Raw genomic sequence first — 6,938 nt, 5'->3', positions numbered from 1 at the left:
GTTTTAGCAACTTATTCAAGGTCACACAGGTATTAAGAGCCAGAGGTGGGATTCCAACCCAGGTTTTCCTCTCAACTACCACTCTATATACTTAACTGCATTTCCAATTTTATTCCATTTTTGTAAACTACATTTAACTAAATAGCTATATAACAAAATTTTATAATGGTATTTCTGAATGATGAAATCACAGCTAATCTTTATTTTTTCTTTTTGCTTGTCTGTATTTTCCAAATTTTCACAAAATAATGAATAGAAAAAGGAACAAAAATTGAAAATGAAAAAAATAATCTTTTCTAAAGTTCCTTCTGTGCTGAGCATCAGCACAGAAATAGGGATTTTGATATAGTGCTGTGTGTGTGTGTGTGTGTGTTTTTTTTAGTACCCTCCAATCAACCTTTCTTTTGTTTTAGCTTCTAGTTAAACCATATGCTCTAGATCTTGGCTATTCAATTGTTCTCGTGTAGGCAGATTTTAATTTTTTTAGGGGTGGTCATTATGGAGAATCATGAGAACAGAAGAAATTGATGGAAGTTCCAAAATGTAGAAATGCAAGAAAGGGGTGAAATTAGAAAACATAGTTGTCATTATAGAAGTCTGAAATGTCTGTATTTGTTGCATTTCCATCGCATCTTTTCTTAGAAGTTGGAGTTGTCCAGCAGAGCCACAGCTTGTACCAGGAAGAAACCCAACAACTACAATATCTTTCTTACAATTGGTTTGGGAAGATTGATCGGGTCCACATGGAATAATCCCTTGCTGAAAAGAAGAATATTCTTATTTGTAGTCAGTGTCTAGGCATTTCCTCTGAAAGCATATCTTTTTCTTTGAAGATCTCACTTAAAAAACAGCCACCTGTGAAGACTCCCTTAGAATATTGTTTTAAATATAAGTGAATTAGTTCTAAGAGGACAAACATGGAAGTGATGTAGCATCTAAAAATCTTTATAGGAGAATGGAAATACCCTTACCTCCTGCACTTATGCTTCATAGGAAATAACAAGTCCAGACGTGTGAGCCAGAAGTAGGTGTGGGATACTGAATGGGAGATAAAATTTTAGGATCTCTGTGGAAGTTAAAAAATATCGTTAGGTAAGTATGGCTCTCAGCCTTGTCAGAATTTCAATATTCTAGTAATCTTTGTCTTTATTATGTAAAATTTATTCAGATATCTTGAATCCATTCCTGTCTCTCTATGTGTCTTGTCTCTTCCAAACTGTCATGCTGTTGAAGGCTACCATCATCTTCAACCCAATGCCAGCAATAACCCCTAGCTGGCCTCCCAATGTTCACTCTCGCCCCCTAAAATCCATTCTCCACGGTGGGGGAAAAGCAACCTTTTCAAAACACAAATCTAATCATGTTAGCCTTTCTATTTAAGATCCTTAAACAGCTTCCGGTTGCCCTCAGGATGAAGTCGAACATCTTGAACAGAGCCTTAGCTCTGACCTTCAAATGTTTTTAGCCTGACCCTTTGATCCTGGCCTCTGTGTACCAATCCAGATCCAGACCCTTCTCACAGGCACCACGTGATTCCTCCCTTAGCAATGCCCACAAGGCTTCTCTTTCCTATGATGTGTTTGTATTTCTCTTCTCCATCAGGGAAATCTTTGCTCAACCTCAGAGAAGAAAAGTCTTATTTTATGTTTTGTTTTTGGTCTTAGTTTTTTTTGTTACTTTTTTTGGTTTGTTTGGGGTGTGCGTGTGTGTGTGTGTGTGTGTGTTTTTTACACCAGTGCCTCTTCTTTTCATTGATCTAATTTGTATTTATTTGTATGATTATTTAACATCAGACCGCTTGCACCCATGAGATTATGTACCTTATAATGTGAAGGAAAACTCTGCTTTTTGCACCTTTAGACAATCAGCGTGATATAAATATTCTGCCTAGTACGAAGATTAAAAAACATTTGTTGAATAATCAAGCCATTATATTAATAATACAAAGAGATATGGGTTTTAGATTCTGCTTGTCTCTTAAACTCAGTTTTTAAAAAATGTGTTCACTCATTTGTTTTTAATAAGAAGGAAAATTACATTATGTATTGCTTACTCAAACTACTGATATATCTTACACTAGCTTGTCAAATTGAATTATTAGAATTGAAAAAGTTATTATGGTTTTTCCACATACCCATCTTTCAAAAGAGAATATTTTGCTTTTCACTTCCACGAGAATGCTCTTCCACTGACAAGCCTGTCCCAAGTACCACTAAATTCTACCATTTTTCCAGAATTGGGATCATAATATGGGGAAAAACTTGGCAAGTATTAATTGATAACAGAAATCATGCAAGTCTGTTAAAATGGAAAACACACTAACACATGCTCAGTATCTTGCCAGATTTTTAAATTAATTTTTTAAATTATTATTGTATAAATAATACTTGTCTTAGTTGGTGATACATGCTAGATGTTGGCTAGTAAGTATGGTAATTGGTGAGTTTTGCAAAATTTAAACATTTCCACACCCTCCATGTTTATTATTTAAGCTGCTGGCAAAGCTTAGCCTTTCTGAGATAATGTGTTAAAAATTTATTTTATGAAGCAAAATTTCCTCAGTTCTAGAGTCTCCTGAATCTTTCTCATTCATAAACATTTATATTGGTTTACCAAAAGTTAATTTTAAATACAAAGGACAAAACACATATGTTTATTTTGAGAACTTTTAAAACCATCTATCAAAAAATCAGGTTAATCACAAGTTTCTTTTGAGACTATTATCTTGGTACATTATCTCTGGGAATTTAAAGATACAAATTTTACTCAGGGATATTTTTGTTTGTTTTTACATCTTACTGTATTTTTTAAAAGGCTCACTTTAAACAGGTGTGATACATGATAATCTTCAGTTTATGAGAAAATCAATTTCTGAAACAGTCTTATGTATTATTTCATGTTTATAAAGATATTAGCAAACTCTTTTAAATGTACTATTTGAACACTATAAGAAGGTCTTAGCTCTTATCCTCTGACACTGGCCTCATGACATCACTTCCATTTCTGCATATCTGGTATGGATTTTCCTTGATTGTATAGTTATCTCCTTCACTCATGCTTTCTCTTACTCACTTTCTCATTTATTGACCCATACAGTCATTTAATAAATATTTCCAAGTTTCTACTATGTACACAGCACATAAGAACAAAGGACACAAAGGAATAAAGGGTCTAATTTTTTTTTAAAGATTTTATTTATTTGAGAGAGAGAGCATGAGAGGGGAGAAGGTCAGAGGTAGACGCAGACTCCCCACAGAGCTGGAGCTGGGAGCTGGATACAGGATTCGAGCCCAGGACTCCGGAATCATGAACTGAGGAGAAGGCTGTGGCTTAACCAACTGAGCCACCCAGGTAGCCTAAAGGGCATAATTCTTAAACTTGAGGAGTTTATACCAAAAAAACCAAACCAAAACCAAAACCAAAATAAAGAAAAAAAACCCCACATTTGGAACACGTCAAAAAATATGAAAACTATAGGAATTAAAAATAAAATGGGGGTGTTCACTGGCTCAGATTTTTTTGAACTGCACCATAATAGTAGTTCTGTCAGCAAGCTCTAATTTCTTATAACCTATAATCTTAAGCTTTACTGGAAAATGATAAAGATGCAGAAAATTTTAATAGAAAAAAGAAGCAAAATGGTCGCTGTTTGTTCAGAGAGTTAGATTGGTGTACATAATTTCAATAAAATTATTCAGTGAAATGCAATAGTTTTGATAATTTTTTTTCCTGAAGAAGAACCACAGGATTGAACCAAGTTTTAAGTTATACACGTGTCCCTAAAGTATTGGAAAACCTATCCTTATAGGGAGAAAGAGAGCTAATGCCAAATAAAGTATTAAGCTTTCAAGGGAAGTAGCATCCACTTTCCAAGCTTCCACCTAAAGTTCTCCCACGCTCCACTCTCTCATTTTCTTCCCTAAATGCATTCTGAAAAGATATTTTAAAAGATATTGCAGGAGACTATCAGGAAGCATATTCGCCAGTTCCTTCGATGAAATCACTGGAGAAAGGGTCCAAATTTACATTCCATTAAAGGGAAAAATTTGTAATATTTGCATAAAGGCAATCATAAACTTGGCATTTTATTTTTAGCTTTCTTTTACTTTCCATTATAAACAATAAAAATTGAATTTAACAATGACAAAAAAATGAAGCTTATAGGCTCACTTACGTTTAAAAAAAAAAAACTCCCAGCCTATAGCATTTCAAATTTGCTATAATGAGGCTCGATGTTTCAAAGCTGATGTCGGGGGACAGATATGGTTCACATCCAATCATTTTAAAACAAGCTTTTAGTGTAGGTAGCTATATTGATGGAGAATATGATTTAACAAAACACAACATGTTCAAATCCATGTAATGAGAATTATTTGAAAAGTGAGTCCCTTTTGTTCCTGACTATTATTTAAATTTACTGCTATTTCTCAGGCTTTCTTTATTTTGGTAACCTAATAGAAATAAAAATTCATAGCCCTAAAACAACTTGGTCACTACTTCTCCCAGTGGATAACTGATCATCAGGGACACAGAAGAGGATGACTTCTTCCTATGCTACAAGTTACAATTTCAAGCAGCTTTTTTTTGCCTCAATTTTTCTCACTCAGTACAATGATATACAAATTTTCATCAACTTTGTTGGTGAAAGGATCACTCACTTGTTTTGTACAGTGCTAAATATCGTGGAACATGTGCCACTAGGTAGAACACATTATTATTTATTATCTGTGTGCACACATACAGATTCAGGTTCATGCACGAATTTAAGTTTGGCTGTCTTGATTGACTACCAGTTATTTAAAAAAAAAAAAAAAAGGAAGAAAACCACAGAAATTATTTAACTTGTGTTTTTTTTTAAATTGATTAAATCAGCCCAAATCAGTAAAAAAATTCAAACCATTTAGATAAGAGGAGTGCACTACTAACTAAGAGGAAGGGAAACAAAACCAAGATTTCTTCAGCAGTATGATTTTAGTCAGTATTTCCTGCTACACTGGAAAACAAAAACAAAATTTAAAGGTGCTCCCCCCTACCCCCCATCTTTGCCATCTTTAATGTCAATGCCACTTGCTGTGATTTGTGCTGGGCAAGGAGAATCACTGTCCTCTTGATCTCAGAACATTTGACAAGTACTGACACACTGGCTTACTGTACAACAAAATAAATTTATTAGCAACACCATCTCTCCCTTCATTTCAGCTCAGGCATAAGAGATAGGTTACTTAAAATTCAAGTGCCAGGAAAGCCCATTGTAAAAGGGAAATATTTTCTAGCGAATTCCGTTTGATCTTTTTTTTATAGGGGCTCCTACCAGCCTCTTTCCCTTCCTCCCCAGACCCTGGAAACCAATTAGTCTCAGCACAGAGGCCACAGACCAGGTTGAAATGGCTCCTTTTTATTTTTAGGGGATATAATTTCAGCCAGGATGTCTAGTCAGTTGTCAAATAGTATACTTAGCACACTCTCTCTCTCTCACACACACATCCATTGGATTTCCCTTTGGAGAATGCCTAGATCTCTGAGTCCCACTCCTGGAAAGGAATTAGATCTGGTTGCAGTCCAAATCCTTCAGCTCTGACAATGGCATAACATCACAGGCCCACCTCGTCTTTTACACAGGGCCCTGCCAACCAAGTTTTCTAAAAGCCTTCTCTTCCTTGTCTTGTGTCTTCTAGCTTGTCAGCAGCTTTTCCTTTCCTTAGGTTGTTTGCATACAATCCTGAAAGTCTTTTTTGCCATTATCGAAAGTAGCAGAAAACTGGACCAACTTTGATTTTTAAAATGTTTTTGAAGTGCTTCTTTTTTGGGGGGCAGGGGGATATGTGCTCCCAAAACAAAAATGGTAACAATTAGTCTTTGGCCCTCCTCACTCCCCTCTTCTGAACCTGCTTTAATTCGTGGAGGTGAAAAAAATTATCATCTGGATTGGCCTTTTCTTTCTCAGGCACAACATTGCAGAGAGAAAGGTGTGTGTGTGCGCGTGCCTATCTGGCTAGTTGAAAGGCTTGAGGAAAGAGAGCACAGCTCTCCCCCAGGAAAGCCTAAGCTCAGCAGATGGGAGAGGACCCAGGGTCGCCTTCCCTGGTTTGAGCCCCGTGCCCGAGCCGCTCCCCTTGCCCCCGAGGCGAGCTCGGCGCCCTGGAGCTGTGCCAGGACTCCAGACAGCGCCAGGCAGGTCGGTGGATGGGGGGGCCTGGGTGTTCTCTCTGCAGAAGACGCCTATTTGGAGGGAAAACTCCCTTTATTTTTCTGGGGCTCCGCAGCCTCCCCCCTCCCCGGTCCCCTATCATTTCTACGCTGATCACACTCCTGATGATGAACTTGCGGCTCAGCTTCCTGCTGCCTGCTTGACCCGAGAGCACCAGCAGGCTGCCGGCCTCGCCCTCAGCTCCCTCCTCCTCTTGCAACCCCGGGGCCTCGGGGCGCGGGTGGGGGTTCCAGCGGGCCCGGGCTGCAGGAGGGGCGCGCGGGGGCGCGGGGTCCCGCCGGGGAGCGCGCACGGAGCGGCGCCTCAGCCGCCCTGCTTCCTGGAGCTGTGCTCCTTTGACCCCAGTGGCAGTCCCTGTCACTGCACCGCTCGCGCTCCCTCTGGCTCGCCGCGCCCTCGCTCCCTCTCCTCGCCCCCTCGCTCGCTCTCTCCCCAGAACGAGGCTGCTCGGGTCCTTTCTCCCCCCCACCCCCGCCTCCCTCTCGTGCCGCGCCCCCCGGTCCCCCGCCCCAGCCCGCGGCGGGACCTCCGGGGTCGAAGGTTCTGGCCCGCCCGCGCCCCTCGCCGCCCCCGCGCGCCCCCCGCACGCCTTCCTCCGGCTCGGGCCGCTCCGCGATGGATCGCCTGCTCGTTGGGCGCTGAAGGCATCCCCGGGACCCGGAGCGCAGCCCGGGAAAGGTAATCCGCCCCGGGAAGGGAGGCGGAGGGCGGGGGAGGGGGAGGAGGCGGC

General features: G+C 40.3%; 1 protein-coding gene across 1 annotated transcript in view; it reads left to right on the top strand.

Moving 5' to 3' along the window:
- Positions 1–6,795: 6,795 nt before the first annotated feature.
- MPPED2 (metallophosphoesterase domain containing 2) overlaps positions 6,796–6,938 on the top strand; it is a 174,923-nt gene continuing 174,780 nt past the window's right edge. Inside the window, exon 1 of the mRNA XM_044259005.1 lies at positions 6,796–6,886. The gene's annotated coding sequence lies outside the window, so the exon portion shown is untranslated. The remainder of the gene's footprint in view (positions 6,887–6,938) is intronic.

This window comes from Neovison vison, chromosome 7, assembly GCF_020171115.1.
Source record: "Neovison vison isolate M4711 chromosome 7, ASM_NN_V1, whole genome shotgun sequence".
NCBI lineage: Eukaryota > Metazoa > Chordata > Mammalia > Carnivora > Mustelidae > Neogale > Neogale vison.
The sequence above is the reverse complement of the archived record's forward strand: the minus strand, read 5'-3'. Positions and strand labels throughout refer to the sequence as shown.